Raw genomic sequence first — 26,083 nt, forward strand, 5'->3', positions numbered from 1 at the left:
TCATTGTAAAGCAGTCTTCAGACAAATGCCACCCCTCCTTCTCCAAGTCAGATTTAAGCTCTGTACACATAACATTTTCAGCTGTGAAACACGGTTAATTTTTTGAAAGTATTTTTTTTTAAAGGGGAGGAGGAGGAGGAGGAGATCCCAGTTCTGTTGCTGGTGCTTCAGCAGCAAGAGGAATCCCAAGCACTCAGCAGAAGATATATTTTAACAGCGAGGTATAAATATTGACAATCTGGTGCTTTGTCTCTGGCAGCTTGAGGCACATCATAAATCCAAGGCAGGCCTGGGTTTTTGATTTTTGCTTACAGCTCGATACAGGAACTCCTTGGCCTGTCGAGAGTGCAAAGACGTTTTAGTAAACAGAACTTAGCCAAGAAATCGTGGCACACCCCATTAATTCAAAAACACTCCTATTTGGCTTCAAAGAGGGCTCTTTCCCTTCTTATGGCAAGGTCTTGTGTCCTTGGTTGCTGCTTTAACGATTTGCCACTTATTCTTGTCATAACTACAGCAATAGAGAGAGAGAAACAGTTACAGAAGTAGGGCTTCTTTGGGTGCACATACACAAAGAAAAGATAACATACACACCCACACACAGAGCACTTCCTTCTCTAATGCTACTTCAGATATACAGGCTTGAGGCCGGATAGAGATCCCTAGTTCATAAATCCAATCCAACCTATGGGAAATTTCCCTTTCTTCCTTTTTAAGGTTTTCAGCCCTGGCTTGCAAAATCCTTGGACATTTGCGTTGTGGAACCTGGGAAGGACAGGGTTTGGGGAGGGGAAGAACCTCAGCAGGGTATAATGCCATAGAGTTAACCCTCCCAAGGAGCCATTTTCTCCAGGGGAACTGATCTCTGGAGATCAGTTGGCAGATCTCTAGGCCCTGCCTGGAGGTTGGCAACTCTACATGCAACTATTCAATCTGTTCAGATAGCTGGTTTAGCCCTGTTGGGCCGAGTCCATGTCTGGAATGGTGGAGCTGAGGAGAAGGTTGATTGCAGGGGAGCAACATTTTATGAGTTCTTATCACCTTAAATAAGGTAACTGGAAAGACACTGTATGTGAAAACAAATGAGTAAAAAGGGGGGCAGTCTTTAAATTTAGTTTGGTACTATTACAGGAACCATGTTACTATTGCAGGGCTGTAATTTATAAGCTGAAGACAGAAGCCTGGGTTCCAGTTTGTTTCCATAATCAAGAGGAATGTGGCAAGGGACTCTGGCACCTGGTGGACTGAAAAGTTGGACTTTGTTCACCCTGAAGTGGTTCCAAGAGACAACTAGTTAGTTGGCTTAAATCAAACACATTATTGGCTGCAAGTTTCTGTTTTTTGTTATACCTATGTGTTTGGTTGTAAAAAATCTAGTTGTATTAGTCTCACTATTGAAAGGTTTTGATTTAAAGGAATTTCTTAATTTACATTTGTCTAGCAAGTTCGGTTTCTCATTTAGCCCCATAAAAATCTTATAAAAAGAGATTACACCTACTCTAAAGCATAAATCTTCTGGGGCGAGGGCCAAGTTTGCATAACATATCATAGGCCTTGACAACTTTTCTTTGGCTTCACGAGTCATCCCAAAACTTTAGGAGCCAGACATATTTTTTATCAATGGTTGTTGTGGGTTTTCCGGGCTGTATTGCCATGGTCTTGGCATTGTAGTTCCTGACGTTTCGCCAGCAGCTGTGGCTGGCATCTTCAGAGGTGTAGCACCAAAAGACAGAGATCTCTCAGTGTCACAGTGTGGAAAAGATGTTGGCAGGTCATTTATATCTACTCAGGAGGGGTGGGGTTGAGCTGAGTCATCCTGTAAGAGTTTCCCAGGGTGTGGAATGCTAATGGCGGGAGGCTTCACTGTATCCTGAGGAGGTTCTTTTGCATATGGGTGGGTGCTTGATGTGCTAATCTTCTCTGCAGGGCTATTGTCGGGTATAGAGTGTTTTGTTAGCCTGGTGTTTTTCAGAACTGGAAACCATGCTCTGTTCATTCTTAAGGTTTCTTCTTTCCTGTTGAAGTTTTGCTTATGCTTGTGAATTTCAATGGCTTCCCTGTGCAGTCTGACAAAGTAGTTGGAAGTGTTGTCCAGTATTTTGGTGTCCTGGAATAAGATACTGTGCCCTGTTTGAGTTAGGCTATGTTCAGCCACTGCTGATTTTTCAGGTTGTCCAAGTCTGCAGTGTCTTTCCTGTTCTTTTATTCTTGTCTGGATGCTACGCTTTGTGGTCCCGATGTAAACTTGTCCACAGCTGCAGGGTATACGGTATACTCCTGCAGAGGTGAGGGGGTCTCTACTGTCTTTTGCTGATCGTAGCATCTGTTGTAGACGGATATGTGAGCCGCACTTTCTCTCTTTTTTTTTATATATTTTTTATTTTTTATTAACTACATTAACTAACAATACAAAGGGAAGAAAGGGAACAAGGGGAGGAAGGGGAAAAAAAACACAACAACTACAACATGCAACAGCTATGCTACACAAAATGTTTTCCCTTCATACTGCCATTATTCAAAAATTAAAGCTTTATGTTATATTGATGGAGTGGTTGACCTTACTAAATGCAAATTACAATTTAAATTCAAATTAAATTTTTCTTCCCCTCCTGGGTCCCGGACGCAATTCTCTCTGAGCAGCTGCAGCCGCAGTGCTCATTTCCTCCCCCCCCCCTCAGACTTCTCCTTTTCGTCTTGCTTGGTGCACTGAAATTCCGGATTTTTATCCTCAAAATCCCTTAGTTGATCTTCTGATAATAACTTGAAAGCTTGATCTTTGTGACTGAACCAGATTCCTTCCGGAAATAACCATTTGTACTTTATTCCACGTTCTCTCAGAAGAGCTGCGAACTTTTTATACTTAAAACGTCTTTTCCGAACTAGAAATGGGACGTCTTTCAATATCTTAACTTTATTACCCAAAAAGTCCAAATCCGCATTGTATGAATTATATAGGATAGTGTCCCGGATCCTCTTAGATGAAAAATCAATGATGATCTCGCGAGGCAGCTGACGCTTCATTGCATATTTTGAAGTAGCCCGACGGACTTCCAAAATGGCGCTTTTTACTTCTTCTTTAGTTGCCCTCGCGGGTGTCGCCAATAGTTCCGAGACCAGACCCCGTAAATCCTCATTTTCCTCCTCTTTCACATTCTGGAGGCGCAAAATTGTCTGTGTTCGTTCCACTTGTAGCCCGATCAGCTGATTCTCCACCAGTTTAAGCTCTTTATTCGTAGCCTTCACGAGTGATGCACTTTCCCGAGCAGACTTCTCTGCCCCCCCCCGCTGCTTCCTTAATGGTTTTCACTTTGCTCTCAATTAAGCCCACCCTTTGATCTGTTTCATTCAGCTTGTCAACAAAGGGTTTTATAGCTTCACCAACCACCCTCCGCACTATCTCCTCCAATGACTCTCCCTTTAGGGCAGCCGAAACTGACTTGCCCAGGGCAGGACTTTGTTTTTTTGTTGCCATTTTAGGGGGGGGGGACTGCCAGCTGGATTCTGAAACTCAGCAAAGGGGAAGAACGAGCCTTCTTAGCTTCAGATCCCACCACTCCTTCCCGTACGCTTGTAGTAACAGAAGGGATTCGCTTACTTGCAGGCTCTCGCCTAATTCTGCTCTTTGCCGTTTTCCATGGCCCGGCAGCACTCGAGGCGCCGCGCACATCCGCCGGCCTCCGTAGGGACAAACGGGCAATTAACCCCCCGCATTGATTCCGGGGGGCTCTTCCCGCAGCGTCCCGGACCCAGCCTCCCACACTGGGAGTTTTGGGGGCTAATCTTCGCAGATCAGCCGCCCGGACAGGGTGCTCGGGCGCTTCCTCTCGAGCCCGCGAAGAGGAGCGTCCGACATGGCTGAGAAAACGAAACCGAATCCCGTGAGCCGCACTTTCTCAATGAGGAAATTAATCATCTAAACCATGCACTTCAGGCAAATGGCTACTCCAGAAATGAAATCCGAAGAGCAATCAAACCCAGGATGAATCAAACAACCAAGGAAAAACAGGAAAAGTGTCTCCTACAGGAAAAGTGTTTTTGCCATATATCAAAGGAATTACTGATCAGATGGGAAAGCTTATGAAAAAGCATAACCTTCAAGCAGTATTCAGACCCACCCGAAAAATACAACAGATGCTACGATCAGCAAAAGACCCCCTCACCTCTGCAGGAGTATACCGTATACCCTGCAGCTGTGGACAAGTTTACATCGGGACCACAAAGCGTAGCATCCAGACAAGAATAAAAGAACAGGAAAGACACTGCAGACTTGGACAACCTGAAAAATCAGCAGTGGCTGAACATAGCCTAACTCAAACAGGGCACAGTATCTTATTCCAGGACACCAAAATACTGGACAACACTTCCAACTACTTTGTCAGACTGCACAGGGAAGCCATTGAAATTCACAAGCATAAGCAAAACTTCAACAGGAAAGAAGAAACCTTAAGAATGAACAGAGCATGGTTTCCAGTTCTGAAAAACACCAGGCTAACAAAACACTCTATACCCGACAATAGCCCTGCAGAGAAGATTAGCACATCAAGCACCCACCCATATGCAAAAGAACCTCCTCAGGATACAGTGAAGCCTCCCGCCATTAGCATTCCACACCCTGGGAAACTCTTACAGGATGACTCAGCTCAACCCCACCCCTCCTGAGTAGATATAAATGACCTGCCAACATCTTTTCCACACTGTGACACTGAGAGATCTCTGTCTTTTGGTGCTACACCTCTGAAGATGCCAGCCACAGCTGCTGGCAACGTCAGGAACTACAATGCCAAGACCACGGCAATACAGCCCAGAAAACCCACAACAACCATCGTTCTCCAGACGTGAAAGCCTTCGACAATACATATTTTTTTATCCTTTGGGGTTTTGCATTTTGATGACCATGGTTTTCCTGTCCTGAGGAAACCTTGGGATCTCCACCAGGGAATTCTAAGCATTGTTTGGGAAGATAATTATACAATCACGATTCTTTAAGCAAAAATCATGACCATTCAGCAGCTATACATTGTCATAAAGTATATCTGCCCCTTTCTGTGTCATTTATGAACATATCCATAAACCCTGACTCTGACAGAGGACAAAGTTGCACATTCCTGAAAAACACACTCCCAGAGATTTCACAGGTAAAAATGGGGACATGTTCTCATACAAAGAGATCTATGCCTGAACTCTCAGCTAGAGATATATGAATATGCTCGTTTCATTCCTCTTTGTTTTCATTTTGTTCATTCTTATTGCTAGCATTCCAAATTTATATGTTTTTGCTATATCATTTTTATACAACATGTCAATTGTAAACAATGGATGCACAAATATTAGCTATTGGGAAACAAGGGAAACTAATCTGCATGAGGAAATAAAAAGGCATAGACTCACAGGTTTGATTTGCACAAGGGCAATGCGAAACCGAAACATTGATTTTCAAGTCAAAACAACAGGATGAGTAAAAAATCATTGCTACCTTCGGACCACTGCACATTGCCCCAAGGCTCTATTCAGGTGTATGCATCGTATGTTTGCCCTGTAATCGCCTGTACTCTGTAGATTTAAAAAGCCAAACAGTAGATTGTGCTGCTTGATGTCTTCATGCACAGGCATTTCTACATCTGTGCACTAGAAGTAATTACTTCACTTTTAACCTACCTTTCTCCTACGATAGGCTCAAGGTGGCTTATAATAGGAACTTTAAAAAAAATTAAGTAAATCATCACAGACTAATAATCCATCAACAACCAGAAAAGAACTAACAGTGCCCAAGAAAACTTCTGAAAAATTCAGCTTATAAAACTTCTAGAACTGTAAAATAGTTGGTGCTTCCCTATATTCAGGAAGGCCGTTCCAAAAATTAGGAACAACTGCAGAAAAAGCCCACAAAAGGGCAAATACTGATTTAAGAGCCAAAGCTACATGATACGTGTGATGTGAGTCAGGTCAAGACTTCCCTACCCAACTTACAGTCACACATGCAATTGGGGAATTCATCTTCCAAAGTGGTCTGCTGCTCAGTGCAGCTTGGGAGTAGGAAGGGCTTCAGCCTTTTGTTCCATGCTGTTTTCCCAAGTAGAAATGGCTATGGTTGTGTGTGTGTGTGTGTGTTTACCCCACTCTCAAGCTCCATGTGTACTCAATCACATGATCCTAGAACAGGCAGAGCCTTACAGCGGGGTAAACAAGTCCTCCCATGTGGCCATTTCTATTTGGGAAAATGGCATGAGAGGGAATGCTGAAGCGCCCTTGCCCGCAAAGGACTCCCAAGCCACATCAAGTAATGGACACTTTGGCAGATGAATTTTCCAATTATACATGTGACTGCAAGTCAAGCCAGGAAACCCCCAAACTGATTTGTGTTAAATGTATTGGGTAATTTGGCCCTTGCCCACCTACAGGAGGCCCCTGGCTAAAACAGTGTTTGGGCACTGGTATGTACTGGAAAACACAGTGCAACAGCTACATGTGTGCTGGAAATATAATTTGTAGAAGGCAGGGAGCTGAAACCTGAAGACAGACAGTTCTAGAAATGCAATTTACAGTTTTTATCATTACATCCCAAGGCAAAACCAGGAACAAAACAGAGTCTGTGATTTATCACAGACAGGTACCAGAAAATGGAGACAGCTGGGAGCATATGACAAGGGGCTGTATAAAATCACCCTGACCTGGATGGCCCAGGCTGGCCCAATCTTGAGAGCTAAGGAGGGCCAAGCCCTAGTTAGTACTTGGATGGGAGACCCCGCCAAGAAAGTCCAGGGTTGCTGCGCAGAGGCAGGCAATGGCAAACCACCTCTGAATGTCTCTTGTCTTGAAAACCCTATGGGATTTCCATACGTCAGCTGCCAAAAAAAAAAAAGAATACTATCAGGACTACTATTGGTAAATGTTAGGAGGAGGTTTTTCCAAAAGGAAAAATATTGTAATGAGGTTCAGTCCTACATAAAAGCCACACCTTCTGTTTGGAAGCCAATTTTCCAGGGGCACACAGTGTTTACTTAACAGTGAGAGGGACACATGGAAATCTGGCATGACTGCTCTTCCCTTTCCTTCCCTGAGGAAGTGTTCTCCTTGTTTAACATGACTTCACACATTTCAAGGCTGATCCTAGGCTCTGACAAGAGGTCTGTGGTTGATTTATGCCAAGCCAGAACTCCAGCAACTGACTCTTTGTCAGCAATCTCCCTTGTATCTGATGGCCATGGCTGGACACATTTGCACCCAAAATCACAGAACATGGAACATTCACATTATTTTTGATGGCCTCAGTTAAACTGTTAAAATAAGGAACAGAGCCTCAGTAGTTACTTATCTTTTAGAAGTTACCTAATTAAATAATATTTAGTTATTGATCCAGAAGATGGATGGAATTGTATTAAGGCCAATGTTCAACCAGAAAAGACTGGAACTGGATTTGAACCAATGTGGAATGAACTATCTAAAATATTCTAGATTAGGATCGTGCAACACTGTACTTGTAGCTGCCTGTGAAGAATGTCTGGAAACTACAACTTGTACAGAATGTTGACTGGAGTAGATCATAAAGACCGTATCACTCCAGTCTTGTTCTCTCTACACTGGCTCCCAGTTTGCTTCTGGGCCCAATTCAAGGTGCTAGTATTGACATTTTAAGCCCTATATGGCTTGGAACCAGTATATCTTAATGACTGCCAACCTCTACATGAACCTACCTGATCACTACGGTCATCTTCAAAGGCCCTGTTTCAGGAGCTTCCACCATCTGAGAGTAGATGTGTGGTAACCCCAAAAAAGGCATTCTCAGTTGTGGCACCAAAACTAGGAAATTCTCTCCACAAGGAGATTTACCTGTTTCCCTCTTCTGCCAGCAGGTGAAGACTAGGAGTGTGCACCCTGAAAATATTCGGGTTTCCCACTTTGGGTTTACCTGAAGCGGGAAAAACATTAGGAAATACCCAAAACCCAAAGCGGCAAGCTGATTCGGGTATTTGAGGCGCTTCGGAATGCTCCATAAAGATTTGGAGCATTCCAAAGTGATTCAGGGGGCTGGGCTTTCTCCCAGCACCCCCATCCCCCACTTAGCCCCCCGTCCCCTCCAACCCACTTACCTGGCTAGGTGGGGAAGGCCAGATCCGGCAGTGTGCGGTACCGCAGGGCAGCGGGGTAGGCCTTCTCAGCCTTCTCCGCTGCCGCGCGGGCCCACAGGACAGTGGAGAAGGCCGGAGTCTCCTCCTCTGGTCCTTCCAGCCCCTCAAATGGCCATGGTGGCAGCCATTTGAGGGGCAGGAAGGGCCTTTTCGGCCTCTGCCACCGCTGCGCGGGCCCACAGGGCAGCGGAGAAGGCTGGAGCTGCCTCCTCGGGCCCTTCCTGTCCCTCAAATGGCCATTCCATGCTTATAATGGCATGGAAGAAAATAAGCTGACTAACCAATGGATGGCATTTGATAAGCTCTGCAATGATAACTTCTACAAAAGTGTTCACACATGCAAGTTTTTCAACATGGTCATGGTTTCAAAACTGATGGAATTTTATTGCTTTTGTGTGTTCTTTGTTCAACAGTCACAGATTATAAAACATGTATGTTCACATTCTTACAAATCCAAGCAATGGAAATATCTGTCAAATATGAAAACAAGGTAGATGTTGCTATGCAAGGCTGAGCTTTCAATACCACAACTATTGTGGTATGTGCTAGATAGACTGAGGTGGAGATAATGCCATAGACTCTTAATTGAACAGACTCCAGCCAGGAATGTTACAAGACATTCTCTTCCAACTGCACCCTTGCTGCATAGTGATTAAGGCTTCTTCCTTTCAGTATGATTCTCCAGGCAGTTTTCATTGCTACTGTGAATGCTGAGGCATTTGCACTGGCAGCAGAGCATCTGCATGGTAATTTCCCTTTTTCCTACTGCCAGCATTCCCCTAAACCAGAAGGCTTTTTTTAAAAATCAGAAATTGATATATCATTATTGCATTATACTAATTTATTGCCAGGACCTACTAACCCCTATTAACTCCTCTTAGTTTTCATTTTTTTTAATTACATCTCTATCCTTTTTCATTCTGGAGATATAATAATAACAAATAATAACATTTGATTTATACACCGCCCTTCAGGACAACTTAATGCCCACTCAGAGCGGTTTACAAAGTATGTTATCATTATCCCCACAACAAACACCCTGTGAGGTGGGTGGGGCTGAGAGAGCTCTGAAAAAGCTGTGACTGACCCAAGGTCACCCAGATGGCTTCAAGAGGAGGAGTGGGGAATCAAACCCGGCTCTCCAGATTAGAGTCCCGCACTCCTATCCACTACACCAAACTGGCTATACCAAAAGAGAAAGTTGTATCTCTGCAACAAAAAAGGGCCAACAACTTAAATCAGGTTTGGGAAAGATCACAGTAATGTGAGGAGAAATATGGAAGCGAGGTAAAAAGAGGATGACAGCATGTGGATGCTTTAAAAAACCCTGCTCCATCATGGATGCCAGTTTTTGAACCGCCACTTCAAAATTCCATATCAGCAACAACCCACTAGACAGCCTCTAGACTAGACAGTAACTACTGAGATAATGTGAAACCCTCTGGAATACTTGAAATATGCTAAGTTTAAATGCTTGAGATATGCTAATAATATGTCATGCTACTTCTTAATGAACGTAAACTCAGGTGAAAACCCAACAGATGAATTATACTGAAGCTTATTAGATGTTGGATTGCCAATTTCCAGGAAGGGCCTGGAGCTCTCCTAGAATTACAACTTATCTCCAGACTGCGGAGATTAGTCCCTGTGGAGAAAATGGCTGCTTTGGAGTGTGGACTCTATGACATTATACCCCACTGAGATCACTCCCCTCCCCAAACCCCACCCTCCCTAGGCTCCACCCCCAAAACTCGAGGAATTTCCCAACCCAGAGTTGGCAACCTCAGTTAGATGAAGGGGGCAGGATTATTTCCAGAGAACTACCAGTTACGGAGATACTTGTGGGAACTGGAAAGAAGAAGAAAAAATGGGTAGCTTAAAGCTATAGAGGACAATTCTCTTGGAATGGACAGGATGTCCAGTGTATCGCTGACAAGAAGTCTGTTTCTGCTTAACCTTTTAAAATGCATATCAAACTTAAAAGCCATTCTGACTGCAGTAGTTTGCATTCCCCACAACCCTGTCAAACCAGGAGAGTAACAACACACTCCTTTTTTGTTTTTAATATGCATATGCAACAGAAACGCAACAAACAAAAATGCTAGCTGATGTGCGGCCATCCCTAATATAAATCTCTGTGACTGCTTAATAACAGAATACAAATAGTGAAGAGTGGGCTTTTAAAAAAAATGGATGTAAACATTTCTGGAAGGAAGAAGAATCTAATTTTTATCCCTTTTATGTGTTCTAATCAGGATTTTTTAAAAAAAATTCTGAACACAGCTGTCTACTTTACTGTCTCTCCAATGATGCCAGATGCCCAGTTCATCAAGGAAATGCAGGAAAACAATGATTTGAAAGCAATTAGAAGCACCAAGGCTCATATTAAAATGTGATAACACCATTCTACAGGGAATTCCAGGCACCGCTGCATTCCTGACATTTCTGTGTTGCCGGAGATGAGCATGTGTTGGAAGCAGAGCCCCCACAGTGGCGGCGGGGGGGCAGGGGGGAGGAGAGAGAAGAGAAAGTGAGAGAATATTATGCTAGAATTTTTAATTCTGAAGCAAAGGCAAGGAATAAGATGGAACAGTTATGAAAATGTGCAAATGTTAAGTCCCCTGTACACACAGCCCCTCTACCTTAAGTATAGGAAAAAACTTCCTAATCCAGAAGATTATCTACATGCGGCTAAAGGGTTTATCAAGTAAACCACCATGAACCATGTAGAAGAGATGAAATAGAAACATTTTTTTAAAAATGTGTGCAAAAACCATTATGCATGGGCAAGACATCACTTATCCAACAGCATGCAAAACTTTGAGTTGAATCCAACCAGCTTTTAAAATTCAATCTTATTTATTTACTTAAAACATTTATTAGCCACCTTTCTACCTTGCAGGAACTCAAGGAGGCTTACAATACCTCTTATCCAGTTCCCTTCTGTGCTACAGCCTTCATTGCACAAGGCTTTTGTACATGATGTTCCCATGATTCTCAGTACATTGCATGGTCCAATGGGATGCCTCCTTTCTGTTTCACCAGCAGAAAACTGATTGGATCCAACCCCCTTGTATTTTACTCCTTATTCCGTGCACAAGCCTGAACGTGTGCAACAACACAAAGACATTCTAATTGCTGCCTCTACCTAGGATGACAAGAGCATTGATCTCAAGGCTACTGTTTTTTGAAGAAAATTCCCATTCATTTTGTCTTCATTTCTTTTTCAGGCTGGGAGCAATCTGTGCAGAAATGACCCACTCAAAAGCAAAAAACTGGGAGGTTACTCCTTTGTTGGGGTAAGATCACTAGTCCACACTTGCACACTGGAAACCTCTATACAGGCTGCTGTTTATTCCAAATTCACTCTCCTGGAATCATCCCAAGGAGGCACCCAGCAGCCGTGTAATGAAGATCTTGATCTCTACTATACTGACTACAGACATCATCTTGAGATGATGTCAATTTTCCTTTCTCTCTCTTGGGCATGGCACATTCACAACCCCCTACCACATGCAGGCAAAAGCCCACTCCAGTGTATATCCTTTTGGCATCCGCAAGTGCAGAAACAGTTTAAGAAATATACAAACCATGCACATGAACACACGCAAAACAAAACTGGTCTGCAGAAATTTGTAAGAATATCAAGTTGCATTTTTAAAAAAATGTTGCTAGCACTTGCAGACAAGTACGGTAGTAAAATTTGCTAATGATAATTATAGGAAACAAATTAAGAATATGCCTTTAATCAACTGATTTTTCTATGTCCATACAGCAAGATTTTCCCCAATCGTGATGCTGGCTTTTCGTGCAATATAAAGGATGCTACAAAACCAAACGAACATGGTCCTCTGAATGTAGCCATGTACACTAGAGGTGCCTTGGATATTAGATTTCTATATTTTTTTAAAAAACCAGAAATTTTCTAGGTCTTATGCTTGAGAGGGGAGAAGGAAATCTCAAGTCTATGTCTCCTCTGGAAAGCTAAGCGGCTCGACCACTACCCTAGTAGCAACTCCATTTCATCATATAATGAGCTGAAAAGAATCTGGTTTAAATATTCCTCAAGCAAATTCCTTTAACTTGAACTTGTTCCCTAGTTAATTTTTCAATATCCCTAAAACCATTAAATCTGATAGCACCCATAAATGGGAAGAGGAACAAAAGGCAGTGGATTTGACAAACTGATTCTTAATGTGAGAAGTGTCCCTCAAGGACAAATGTCAATAGCAAAGAAGTTTGAAATCTGTCTTCAATTCTAGTAGGTGCTACTACTGTATATACTTTGCATATGACATGCTACATCCTTGATATTACCTTCCTTCCTGAATAGAAGTATAATGTTATACTCACCTCCAGGCTGGAGTTCCCAATGATACCTGAAAAACAAAAAGCAAAATGCAGTATTTATTGGTGTTAAGACTTCCAGGATCCAGCTCAGGTTTCCTGCAGCCACACAACAGTTGTGGGGAATGGCTTTTAAAAATAAAGGAGAGACCATCTAGGTATTCTGAAGTATCCATAGAATGCAAAAAACAATGTAAATATGGGGAATAGCAATTTAAACATAATGCCAGCTATACAGAAGACCCCAGAGGCAAGGTGGGATTTCTTAGGGGCAAATTAGATGTTCTTGGTTTTAAAGAGTTGGCTCCAGGCTCCCAACTCAGGTTTCCTGCAGCCGCACAGCCGCTTTGGGTTCAGAATGCTGCAGTGGGGAGAGGAAGAGCTCCTTCCCTCCCCCTGAGCCATTTCCCCAATGCTGAAACTGCGCAGGGGAGAGTGTTGTCCCTTCATTTTTGCTGGTCCACTTCCACAGAATACATGGCACAGCAAAAATGGGGAAATAACACTCCCCACCAGCGCTGTTTCAGCATGGGGGGAAATGGCTCAGGGGGAGGGAAGGCTGGAGCTCCCCCCCCCCCACTTCCAAGCCCGAATGGGTTCTCCTTAATTTTTTTAAAGCCATTCCCCCCAGCTGCTCTGAAACCTGGATCTAATTCTTTTAAAATAAGCTTGTCTAGTTTGACCCTTATACACCTCATGGGGCATTTAAATCAGAGCCTAGATTCTTCATTCTAGAATCCAAATGTGATGTTACAAGCAGATTTATCACCAGCATTTGAAACAAACATATTTGGGGTCAGCGTTGTGGTTCCAAAAACAATGAAATACTGCCATGGATTGCAAAATCAGGTCCATTTGTTTGCTCAGCAAGCCACTCTTGGGACTGGGCAGAAGGCCAACACCGCAGGCCCCAACAGTGACCATACAACCTGCCTAATAATAGAAAGAGCAGGATGAACTGCCTCCCAATGCAAACCTGGTGGGGTCTGCCATGACATCAGATATCCCATCACCCACTGCTTTCTTTACAACCCCTCTTTACAGCCTGTAATAAACTTTGATTGCTGACTAGCAGAGTACTTTTATTCTCCTTTCCCCACTTGTTCAGGCTGCCTCCTCTTTTTTCAGCAGAGAAGATTCTTTTCTTTCCCTGAACAATTAGCAATTCTGAGTCACAAATGGTTCTTGTTTAGCGAATGACTGTCCCCTCTCCTTGAGAAGGGCACCTAATCTCTCCTGAAAATGTCTTCTTCGTAGCTGTGTGCTAAAAATGATTTTCTGTCATTTTCAATTCCAGTTTGACCAAAAGGATTGGTGTTTCTGTCCCTAACCTCTGTCATTTTTAATACAGTACAGTGGAGGGTTTTTCCAAAGTAAATCTGAGATTCAGTGCGCACATTACAGTCACAGCAAATTCCTCTACAAGGTTCCCCTGAGCCAGTTGTATGATTGGATGAATTTTTTTTCAACATCACTCAGAACTTTTTTTTTATTGCATAGCATAAAGAAACTTGCCTCATTTCTTCCATCACTCCCTAAATAAAATTACAGATGCTAAGAATCCAAAAACTAAGCTTTATTGGATCAAAACAAAATAATTTTGTAACACACACACACCAGTTCTTTCAGAAACTCATTAAAACACACCTTGCCAAACCTGAGATCAATGAAGAAACCATTCTGAGACTTTGTCTTCTTTATAAATAAGGTTGGCTAAACTTGAAGTGCTAGATACCTCCAGATTTTGCTTGAGACACAGTACAGATATGGATGCTGTATCTTGCACAGATATCACCTTCCTATCCAAACAGAAACACCAGGACGTTATGCTCAAGCGGCTTATAATGAAGAATCCACTGCAGTCCACTTAACCCACAAACTATGATGATACATTATGCCACAATCTCTCCCAGACACTATCTTACACAGCAAAAGGTAAGGGCTCTGGACCAGATTTGTCCATAAAGATCCAACCCTCCACACCTTTTTACATTTGGCAGGGCTTTTCCAAACAAAAAGCCATCTACAACCCACTCTACAGAAAAAAGGACAATAAACTTTCTACTCTCATGCAATCAACATGGGGACACAGCAGCAAAACACAGCAGCAGTAACACACTGTCAATCTCTTATATCACCCACTGAGCCAAGCAGAAGAATCTGTTCTTCCAAAGGGGTCATCTATTAGCCCCACCAAAACCATTCAAGGTTATACAGTTCTGCAGTACTGTGGAGGCATATTTCTCATTTATGTCTGCTAGTGTATGGACAGTCAGCATCCTCTTTACATAAAGGAGAACAAGCTGCTGCTGCACAGCTGCCATCTTTTCAATATGCCGATGCAATAGAGCACCAACAATCATCTGCCATCTTCCCAATGGTACAGAGGAAATAACTCTATATGGATCCCTCATAATGCTTCACTGGATTCATACAGAGAATGACAAACATGACAGTTTTCCAATACAACATTCTGTGAGCTATTTTTCTAGACCCACAAAGGAAAATCAAAAAGAATTAAATAATGATGCATCGCGCACATATCTTCAGGAACCCATCTACATGGACACACCTCAGGAGCTTCAACCAAGAACCTTCTACCTACTATCTGAAAGAAACAAGCTCGAGAACCCAGGAAACTCCATCTTTCCAGGCACTAGCAAAATTATTGTAAAGGTGTTGAAGACCTCCCAGAACACCTCCCAGAATCCTGCAAAATGCTAACTTCCCAAGAAACCTACAATCCACTGGCAGTCTCCCGGAGAATACTGTTTTGGCCACTATTAATATTAAGGGTCTGTCCCACAAAGATGGACTACAAGCCATCAGGAACACTGTTGCTGAAAATACCAGGGCACACAGAAACAATTTATACTATCAGGTTAATGGCACAACCATGGGTAGCCAACATGGCAAGTATATTCTTGGCTGACTTAGAGCCTTGCTACAAGTGACATTTTACACGTGAAGGATAAAGGATCATTTTCGCAAGTCTTTCTGGGAACTGAAGTTCCTCTCCCCCACCCCTTTTCCTTTTGTTCCTTCCCCTCGCTGCCTGAAGAGACAGAGAAAGCCTGTGGCAACAGCAACTTTTGCAAATTGTTTCTCCAGTCACAAGCCTGCTCTCAGTGATCTTTGGGGCAGGCAGCTGCAACTTTCTCAGCTTTTTCCGGAGCATTTCCCACCCCCCCCAGCAAGACAATTTGCAAAAGCTGATGTTGCCATAGGCTCTCTCTGTCTCTTCAGGCAGCGAGGGGAAGGAACAGAAGGAAAAGGGGTGGGGGAGAGGAACTTCAGTTCCCAGAAAGACTTGCGAAAATGATCCTTTATCCTTCAAGCCAAGCACAGCTTTATAGCTGCATTTGTTCTAATTCTTTGGACAAGGATTTAAAATGGGCATTCATTGGGTGGGTATTATAATCACAAGAAGAGAAGACTCAGATCAGCAAAGCCAAACTGGCATCCAGAAATAGCATACTACAAGGCCCAAGAGAAAGAAGCACAGAAGGCCATTTGCTGCCACCTATAGCTCTCAGTTCGAATCTGCTCAATAAGCTATGGCTCATCCAAATTATATTTCTCTCACAGAGGCCTTGAGTGGCATGCCTTTTTTGGCCTACAGACAGCCTCTATGCCCTAAGATACCTTTTTCCAACAATGGGCCACCTAAAAGTGACACAATAGCAAAGATTGGATTGTTCAGCAGACCAAGATACCAACTTTGTTCCCATATATACTCAGGCAATACCGTTACAGGATCTAAAGCATCTTGGGTTCATCCCTCTAACGTGATACGTGTCAAAAGTGCCCTTCTGCTCTCTTCCCTGAACAGATCGATACTGACCTAAAAGAATACTAATCTGACATTTAAAAATTGCAATATTCAGTAACCAGTGGGTGAACATTTCAACTTCTCCTGACAGTATGAGACATGAAAGTCACAGTTCTTTAACATAAGATCTTCAAAAGGGAGACTCTAGCTCATGAAGTAGTTTCACTAACTCCCTCCTTGACTTAAACACATACTTACTCATTACGGGTGTTTCCCATCTAAGCAGAACGTGCAACTCTCCCACTCATAACAGGTTTTAACTAGCTTGGAGTAACTAGTGAATGGCCTCTGTGTTTTTCTTGATTAGATTTTAACTTTACATAATTACTTTTCATCCTGTATGTCGTGCATTTCATGACCCTGTGATCCTGAAGTTTAGTTCCCTCCCCCATGCCCCTACATAAATACCTGCATAATGAGGATCCACTCATTTAATCTAAAGAAGTGGGCTTCATTCTACAAAAGGTCATTTATTTATTTATTTAAAATATTTATTTGCTGCCTTTCCTCCAAAGCTCAAGCTAATATTTAAGATACCCCAAGTTATAAATAACTCCTGAGTCCATGGCCGATTCTGCATGTCTTTATAGGGGTGACCCACCCACAGAAAGCTGGCTGCTTTTCCCTAGGATTCTGGACGTTTCCGTTTCCAAAACTGTTGCAGGCTGCCTGGTTTCCGTTTTTTCGGCACCTTTTCTGGGACTGCACTTTTCCATGGTTCCAGAAAAGGCGCTGAAAAAATGGAAACCAAACAGACTGCAACCACTTTGCAAACGGAGACATCCTGAAATCCTGGGGGAAAGCCCCCAGCATTCCATGAGTGGGCAGTCCCTATAAGGACATGCAGAAATGGCCCATATCTCACTTACATAAGAAGCAGGAGGAGAAGAACTGTGACGCAGGGTACTGATCAGCCGACGAGTGAGACAGAAAAGCGGGCACAGTTCTTTTCAATGATGAAGCTTACCAACAGATTCTGTTCTATAGGTTAGGCCTGTGTCAAAATGTTGCCATCTGAAGTATCCACTTCCCATTTTCTAGGGACAGGATCTTATTTGTGCTTGCTTTCTGTTTAGCATGCCCCCCCCAAACCCCAAATGCCTTGCCTCTGCTCAGCAGCAAGCAGGGGCTTCAGAGCTGGGGGAGTACTCATGATCCCCCTCTTCAAAGTTTTCAAAAAGTCAGCAGCAGAGAGGAATAGATAAGTTTAGCATAGGCTGCCCCCACCCCACAATGGCTCAAACAAGCAAGCCGTGCAAGGCAAATCCATAAACTCAAGGTATAATTACACTCTGTTGCACTTCCAGCCATTCGAGATCACTAAAATCACTGCAGCAGATATTTAAGATAGATCTTGACAAATCTAGCTTTAACATGTTGGCTATTTTAATGTCCACCCAAGGAAAAATAATCGATGCTGAACAACACTTCAAGTAGACAAGTGGGAAGAGGAAAGGAGAAAGAGAGATAAACTTAAGAAAGAACGCACCATTGCCAAAGAACTGCTCTGCGAATCATTCCAAATATGTTCGTTGGCCAAGTAGCACAGAATTGGAACAGAGGGGAGAGGGAGAGATTCTCTCTATCCATCATCACACTTGGTTTTAAAAAGTTTTTCCCTATGAGCAGAAGACAGGCAGGAAGGGAGAAGTCAATTGCTCCCAAGTATTGCTCATCCTGCCAATGGCTCTAGCGAGTACCGAGCCATCAAAACTTTGTAAATACAAAAGGCCATCCTAGCTGGAGACAATGAAATAGCTAGCTCACTCCTTGGCTGGAACTAGACACACAAAAGATTACAAAGACTTGGAATACAGGAAGCTAGATAGGATCTTCCCAATGACCCCAGGAAGAAGAGACTCACGGAGGGGTAAACAGAAAGAAGAGATAGTATCTTTGGCATGGAGAGAGAAGGGTCCATTTTGGCCAATTCCAGCTGGGGATAACTTGCCGGAGAGAGCTGTCATATCAAACTATATCTTGGACAGTGGTCATTGCCATGTGGAGCAGGCAAAGGGTTGGCTGATCAGACAGAGACTCCAAGGTACTGAGAAGCTTTTAGAACATTAACTTCTAAGCATAAAGAGCCTGCCTTAGAATAAGATCAGCTAGGGCATGTATAGAGTAGAGGGGCAGAGGATTATGTGTTTGCACCATTTGTATTCCTTGCTCAATTTATTACTGTGCAGAGTATGTGTACAAATTTTCTCATTTTAATAAATTCTTTACTGTTAGCAGTTCTTCTTCATACCACTTAGATCTGTAGCATTCAAATACTATTCAAAACAGGTGCCAGGGGAAAGGAGGAGATTGTTTGCTAAATTGCTAATTCCCTGGGAGTGCACAAGTGAGGTAAGCTATCACCATAGTAAACAGTCATTGGGTAGTGAGAAATGTGGGCACTAGGTAGAGCCTTTAATCAGCAACACAAAAGGGAACCTGGGAGCATTCACCCTCTTGGGGGATAATTGTGAAATTGACCAGCTGGTAGTAGTTGACCAAAGGACAAAGGCAAGATAACCCTTTCAAGACTCAGGTGAGCCGGCATTGTGGCCTATTGGCAGGTAAATACTTGGGATGGCCACTGGTGCCTTGACTCCTCAGAGGGCCAAAACGGAGTGGGGTGCATGGGTTAGTGGGGCCGTTCCACCACAGGCTTGAATTAATGATGAATTTATAATAAAATGTGTGGACAAACATTGGTGGAAGAATGTTGGAAAGCAAGTCTTAAGATCATGGGAGATACCAGAATGTGCTATCAGAAGATTACAAGATTTTTTAAGCCTCTTCACCCAACCCCAAAATAACCAGTTAGAAATTGCTCTAAGATTCTGCTGGTCAGATCACTCACCCTGTGTGAGTGTATTTCTGTAGTATACACATTTCACAACCTTTGGTTAGTAGTGACTGGGGCCATGCTCTTTTCTGGGATGGTGCCCCACTCTTGAATTCCCTCCCCAGAGATATCTGGTGGTACTCGGTGGTCTTTTAGGAGACAATTGAAAATGTTTCTCCTGCATTTGGCTGCCTGCTTTTCTATTTCTTCTGACTGCATTTAGTTTCTCATTGTTGATTTACAGTCTATTATTTACGGTTGCAAATTACCTTGAAGGCTTCATGCAGCAAGGCAAGAAACAAATTATATTAAACAAACGTAATAACTATATTAGGATTATGGACAGACTGCAACACCCAATCCTACTTTTCAAATCTGAAAACTCATTGTTTGCATGCCAGTCAGAAGTCCTCCAATGTTTTCTCCGTCACAAGACACTAGCATTATAATGACTATAATTCCCTCAAAGTTCAGGGTCAAATACGTGAGCCAGTTTGGTATAGTGGTGTAGTGGAGCACAGGACTCTAATCTGGAGAACCAGATTTGATTCCCCACTCCTCCACTTGAAGGCAGCTAGGTGACCTCGGGTCAGTCACAGCTTCTAGGAGCTCTCTCTGCCCCACCTACCCCACAGGGTGTTTGTTGTGGGGATAATAACATACTTTGTACACCGCTCTGCGTGGGCATTGTCCTGAAGGGCGGTATATAAATCGAATGTTATTATGATGAGGACGTTTGTCTAAAGTGGGGTCAGAACATATGTACATGTCTTCCGACACATGCAGCTGCTTTGTACTAAGTCAAACCATTGGTCTATGAAGGTCAGTATTGTTTCTTCTGACTGGCAGTGCGTCGCCAGCAGTGGTTCTTTGCAACACCTGCTTCCTGACCCTATTAATTTGTAGATGCCCTGAACTGAACCTGAGACCTTCTGATTGCCAAGAAGGGGCTCTGTCACTGAGCTATGGCTTCCCCTCCCCATAGCACATTGTGTATGTAGGTGAAAAGAGATGAGCCTTCCCCCACCTTATCTCCATGCATTCCATCACTGCAGGTAGTTTTCTTGCAGCCCAGCAACTATAAGTAAGCCCAGCTGTGGAGAAGTGTTCTTCAAGTATTACAGAAAGATACTGCAGGGTAAAAGAAGGACTCCCATTTATAAATTTTTGTTGCAAAAATTAGATCCCTCCACCCACTTCAGACATGCAAAGAAAAAGTACAGCCTTATCCATGTTACACATACTTTAGGGAAACTAAATGCCCAAATGAGATCTGAATAGTTATGCTGAACAGACTCCGAAATTGCAGAATGGAGCTAATTTCAGCTGTTAGCCTCTTCAGCATATGAAAATCAATGCTCTGGCTAATTAAAGGTAATCTAGCAGGGCTGGGCAAGATAAGGTATTAAACACAGAGAGTTCAGCTACCTGCCTGATCAGGAGGTCACAGTCTTAAATACCATTTTTATCTTGATATCACAAGCCATCCGACTTAATGAGCTTCTTATTGCTGGGGAATTACATATGCCATAGTTAAGCTAATGAGCTAAGATTGCTGTGAAATTCCACTTTCCCATTTGCTCCCATCTCTTATTATTCAAATATAGTTTGGAAATTAAAATTAACCCCAGTTAATGTGAGTAGATGTTGCTTTTTTCTTTTAAAAGACAAGAATATCATTGTGCACAACTTCAGTTAAAAGGAAGGTAGGCCTTCATTAAACCAGGACACCTTAGAGGTGAATGAAATAGTGGGCCGGCTCCAACCAGCTTTTCTGCTGACAGAAAAGGGGAGGAAGGGTCTCCTTTGACCACCCAAAAATGCTGTGCTGGGAATCAAGGGGCCTTAAGCAGAAGAAGTATGAATGAGCCAAAAAAGCTGGATGGATCCAACCCAATGAGCATGGTACCTCTGAGCATGGTAAAAAGACTCTCTCTCAACCCTGCACCCCAAAAGCCAGCACCCACACTCCCTAAGTAAGCAGGATACTTGGGCAGAAGGTGTTGCCAAGCAGGCCCCCTCCCCTGCTTTAAGGCCTGCCATGAACTGTGTTAAAGTTTCCTGCGTTACTGTTTCACTGCTGCACAAAGATTGCTTTGCACGTGTGTGCTCTGATACACGTGTCAGATTCCTGCCTGCGTGTCAATTACCCTGCTGCTGTAATAGACTGTGTAGTTTACTGACTCCATGTTTGGATAACGGCACAAAGGACTCTCTTTCTGGGCAGCCCTGCCCTGCCCTGTATCTGGAATTCCCAGTGTGTGTTTGGACTCTGTTACAAGTGTGCCCCGTGCCTGCATTGCCATCTGCCACGGACCGTGCCTGTTCCCTGCTTTGGACTGTGTTTTAAAGTGTTGTTCCCCCTGCCTCCATGGAAGCCTGCCTCATATGGGCCCAAGCCGCTGCTAGCAGCCGGGCGCCTGCCGGGGAAACCTCCAGCGAGCCTGGCTAGGCGCTCCCTGGTCAGTTCCCGCCTGGAGCCTCCCGCGGGCCGGTCCCCGAGCTTGCCCTCGCTACCGGGCAACCTGCAAACCAGCCCCAGCTATGCCCAGCCGGCATCCATGTTCTCAGGCAGCCAGAAGACCCTGAGAGGAAGACTGCTTTGGGAAGCCATTTCGGCGAAGCGGGCACACCACGTCCGCAGCGAGAGCCCCTCGCCCCGCTCTGCATATCTTAGGAGCCGCCCCGGAGAAGAACTAAGTGCCGACCATCCCAAGCACTTAGAGAATGCATCTCAAAGAAACCTCCGCATTCCAGAGCTGATGACATCAGGACAAGCCCTGTCTGCTGGAACATCCTTTCAGCCCACTTGGATTTCCCCCTCCCTCTTTTGTCCCCTCTTCCTGAGGTGTCACTTATCACAATCTGATTACTAAAGTGGCCCATCTAAGCCATTCAGTAGCTCATTAGAACCTTTGTTTTAATCTGTGAGAACCACCAAGTACAGCACCAGCCCCAGGGTACGTTTTGGGGTATTTAAGCTGGTCTCCCAGACCACTCGGTGCTTAGGCCATTCCTATCCAGACTTCCTTGCTGTCCGTCTGTGGTCCGAGTGCTGGCATTGGGCCACCCTCGCTGCTGTGTCTCTGCTTCGCTTCAGGATAAGTGAGTATTCCCCCTGTCATCGTTGGGAACCAGCTAATGCGAACGTCTCTGTATTTCCTACTCTGTATTTCTTAGATCTTGTATGTTCTCTTGTATGCTTGTGCAAGTTTAGGCTTACGCCACACTAAATACACGTGTTTGGAACTTATTTGTAGTCTGCCTCTTTGTCACTAGAGTGTCTGGGATCGGGACCTCCGTATACATAGGTTATGATCCACGCTTAATTTTAAGTTACAGACTGCTATAGCTAATTCCCCATTATAATAAAGAGCAGTTCTGGTAACAGTTTACTGGTGGAGAATGCGGGCATAACCCAGTTCGTGTGAATGCACGTGAGTCGACACGCGTGTCTTCAGCGAACTGACTTAGAGGAAAATTTTCCAGACCTCAGTGTAAAGAGCGCAATTTAGCTCAGGGAATTAAAAGTGTGAGTGTGTGTGGCTCTAGCGAGCATTTCTATCTTGTGGGTTGGCTTTTCCCCCATTTCCTCCTTCAGCCAGCTTTGGACTACTTGCCTTTTGTGGTGCACCGCGAGGCCCTCCAGCCGTTATAACCAGTGTACTGTGGGTGAGGACCTCTGAACTGGTGAAGTTCCTGGCCACCTTCCGGGCCGCCTAAACGCGTCTATGTGGGGGGGATCCCAGAAGTAGGCTATAGATTTATATATATCCTGAAGCAGCACATATAAAATTCTTTTCCGCCCTCCCCCGTCTCTCCTAAGCCCGTCCAAACCCCGTTCCTGCCAGCACTTAGGCTTCAATCCCCGCTCCGGAGGAAACGTGAAGGGATCGATAGTCCGTTTGTTTAGTTAGTTTAGCTTTGGGAATCTAAAGCCAGGTTCCTGAAGCCCCGCGGCAGCCGGCCGCACCGTGCTTAAGAGTTTTAAGTTAGACTCTTGGGCGCCTTTCCGCTTGCGAGTTTTAAGTCAGACTCGTGGGCGCACCCTGCTTGGGAATTGTTTGAACTCTTGAGCGCTTTTTCCGCTTGGGAGTACCGTAGTTTTACTCCTGGGCACTTTTGCTTGGGGACTTGCAGAGGCAGTCCTTGAGCGCATTTAGTCTTTTGGTCGAGGCTTGGAGGCAGTTTAACCGTTTGTCTCTGAGCACGAGGCCTGGGGACACTTTTTGAGTACAGTTCTTGGGCAGAGAGCTTGAGAGCATTTGCAGCTTCTGAGCAGAGGCTTGGGAGCATTTCTGGTTGCCTGAGCAGAGGCTTGGGAGACCCCCTTAGTAGCAGTTCCTGAGCAGAGGCTTGGGGACACTTTTTGGTTTCCGAGTATAGGCTTGGGAGACCCCTGAGCTTTGGCTTCTGAGCAGAGGCTTGGAAGCTATGAGCGTTTTGTTCTTGGGCTTAGAGAGCTTGAGAGCACCTTCTGAGCCAGTAAACTTTTCCTGGTCCCGTGGCTTGTAGGCAAGCTTGAAACGGGAATAGGAATTTTCCCTTCTCCCCCGGTGGAGAAGAACCGAGTGTAGGACCCTTAGAATACCCTTGTGAACCTAAAAGTAGGACCTTAAAACCCCCTGGTAAAAACCCTTGAGGACCTGAGGGAAGGATAAACCTCCCAAAAGGAACATAGAGAGGAAGAAGTTGTTAAAACCCCTGAGCAGCTTTAATCGCCCCACCCCTGGTGTCGCTGATCCACTCTTTAACCTCCCCCGAGATCAGTCCTAAACGAAAAGGAAAAAATGTACCGGGCAAACCCCACCGTGCCCCGCCTGGAGAAGTGGCTAGTGAAGAAGGGAGATTGCCCCTGGGAAGCTGGTTCCTTCAAGGGACCCGACCCGCTCCAGATAGTTAGGAGTGCCTTCCAAGATTTTTGTGAGAAGGAGAAACCCAAGTCGAGCAAGAAAGACAGATACGGAGCTTGGGCACTTTTCACTGCCTTACAGGACAGCGTGTCCCTGATAAATAAATTACAGATAGCGCAGGAAGATAGTGAGCAGGAAATAGAGAGGCTCAGATTAGCCCAAGACAAAGAGAGGAAGGAGCTAGAGGAAAAAGCAAAGCGAGAACAGGACGCCCTGCATCTAGAAATCCAGAGTCTCAGGGCCAAACTAGTCGAACAGGAGAGAGACCATGAGAAAAAGGCAGTTGAGTGGCGCGCTGAACGCGTCAATTTCATATTAGAAAAGCAAGGATTAACTACCGCCCTCCAGGACGCCCAGCACAAGGCTGAAGCGGCCACCGCTCGTGCCGACATGGCTGAGCATGCAGTAATCGAGGGACAGGAAAGAATCGCTAAGCTAACCCATGCCGCCCAGTTCATGGCAGAGCATAACCACTCCAAGGTAACCTCCGCTGACCACTCCGCTTGTAAGAGGGAGCTAGAGGCCCTAAAGCAGCACCTGGGAATGCAGCAGGCCGTAATTTCCGCCGTGCATCCCGCAGCCCTCTTGGCCCTCCCCGAAGGTAGTACCGACAGTTGGTCACCCCCTTCGTCCCAGCCCGAGGAAGCCCCACAGCCCCTCCATCCGATAGCTACTAAGGAAATTGTATCCATGGACGAGGACGGCAGAAAGACAGACCGGGTCGTTAAGGAAACACGCAATTGGAGGCCCGATGAGCTCCAAGCCATAGCAGATCGCATGGGGCCCCTAAACCGAGACACGGCTATCCAATGGTTCACCCATGTGACCACCTCCCAGCCCTCCGCTAGTGGTTCCGATGTGGCCCAACTGGCCCGCCACTGCGCCAGCCCCGAAATAGTCACAGCCCTTAATGCTTACGTTTCTAATCGAAGGCTAGCCACCCGCAGTCAGTATGGGTCCATCAAAGAACTGTGCGCATTCCTATGGCCCACCAAAAGCTTAAAAGCCCTGTACATTGCAGAGTCTCAAAAACCCGGAGAGGACCCAAAGGCATACTTGGCTAGAAAGCAGCTTCTCGCTGAGCTAGCAGACGAAGTGGACCTAGATGCAAGCGATGTACCCGACTTCGATGAGCTAGAATTCAGAAGGGCACTCATAGACGGGCTCAACAGCACCACTCGCCTAGCCCTGGCAGGAGTAGAACCTGGGAGCATCTCATGGGGAGACCTGGAAGCTCGCATCAGGAGCATTGCTGGCCTATTGCGAGAGACCGGAGCAATCCGCCATGTGAAGTCCCCGGCCTCTCGTAGGAAGGAGAGCGAGCCGATAAGTGCAGTCACTTATGCCAACCATGGCCCCCACTCTCAGTACCGACCGCAGGGACGCAACTCGTACTCGGAGGCAAGGGGAGGAATCCTGAGGGGAAGGAGCAGCAGTTTTAACCGGGGAAGAGGGCCAAGGGACTACCGCCCGGGAGTTTCCTTTGCACCCACCCCGAGTTACGGTTCCTCCTCCCAGCAGGGACCCCACGAGCCCCGATCACAGGATGCGCCCCTAGCCCCTTCTCACTCTCGAGCATCGCACCCATACAACCATCAGGTCTACCCACCTCCAGATCAGTCTAACGCTTGGGGAGCATCACAGGGCGACCACGAGGGCTACCGGGACCGCGGCAGCACGCCCCAGTCCAGGGACCCCCTCCGTTGGGAACTTTGGATGCGCCTCAAAAACATTGGCGCGAACATGGAGCTATTCGATGGAAAGCCCACGTCCGTTCTAATGAAGGCGATCATGGAGTGGGAAGACCAGCAGCAGCCCCCAGTACCCCCGTCGGCGCCCCCTTTGCCGCCAGACCCTCCCTTCTCAAGTCCTCCGATAGCTGTGGTCCGGGAACGCCCGAGCCCCAACAACCCCTTTAGAGAAAGTGCCACTTTCACAGACCAGGGCGCAGGATCAGAACAGGGTTGCCCCGAGTCCCAGTCTCCCTCCGTGGGCATAGTTGCCAAACTAAAGCCGGACACATGGGGGA

General features: G+C 45.1%; 1 protein-coding gene across 1 annotated transcript in view; it reads right to left on the reverse strand.

Annotated features, from left to right (window-relative positions):
• SKAP1 (src kinase associated phosphoprotein 1) overlaps positions 1-26,083 on the reverse strand; it is a 382,276-nt gene that overhangs the window by 320,323 nt on the left and 35,870 nt on the right. The window contains exon 2 of the mRNA XM_054994890.1: positions 12,480-12,505. The gene's annotated coding sequence lies outside the window, so the exon portion shown is untranslated. The remainder of the gene's footprint in view (positions 1-12,479; positions 12,506-26,083) is intronic.

This window comes from Eublepharis macularius, chromosome 12 (assembly GCF_028583425.1).
Source record: "Eublepharis macularius isolate TG4126 chromosome 12, MPM_Emac_v1.0, whole genome shotgun sequence".
In the NCBI taxonomy this organism is placed as follows: domain Eukaryota; kingdom Metazoa; phylum Chordata; class Lepidosauria; order Squamata; family Eublepharidae; genus Eublepharis; species Eublepharis macularius.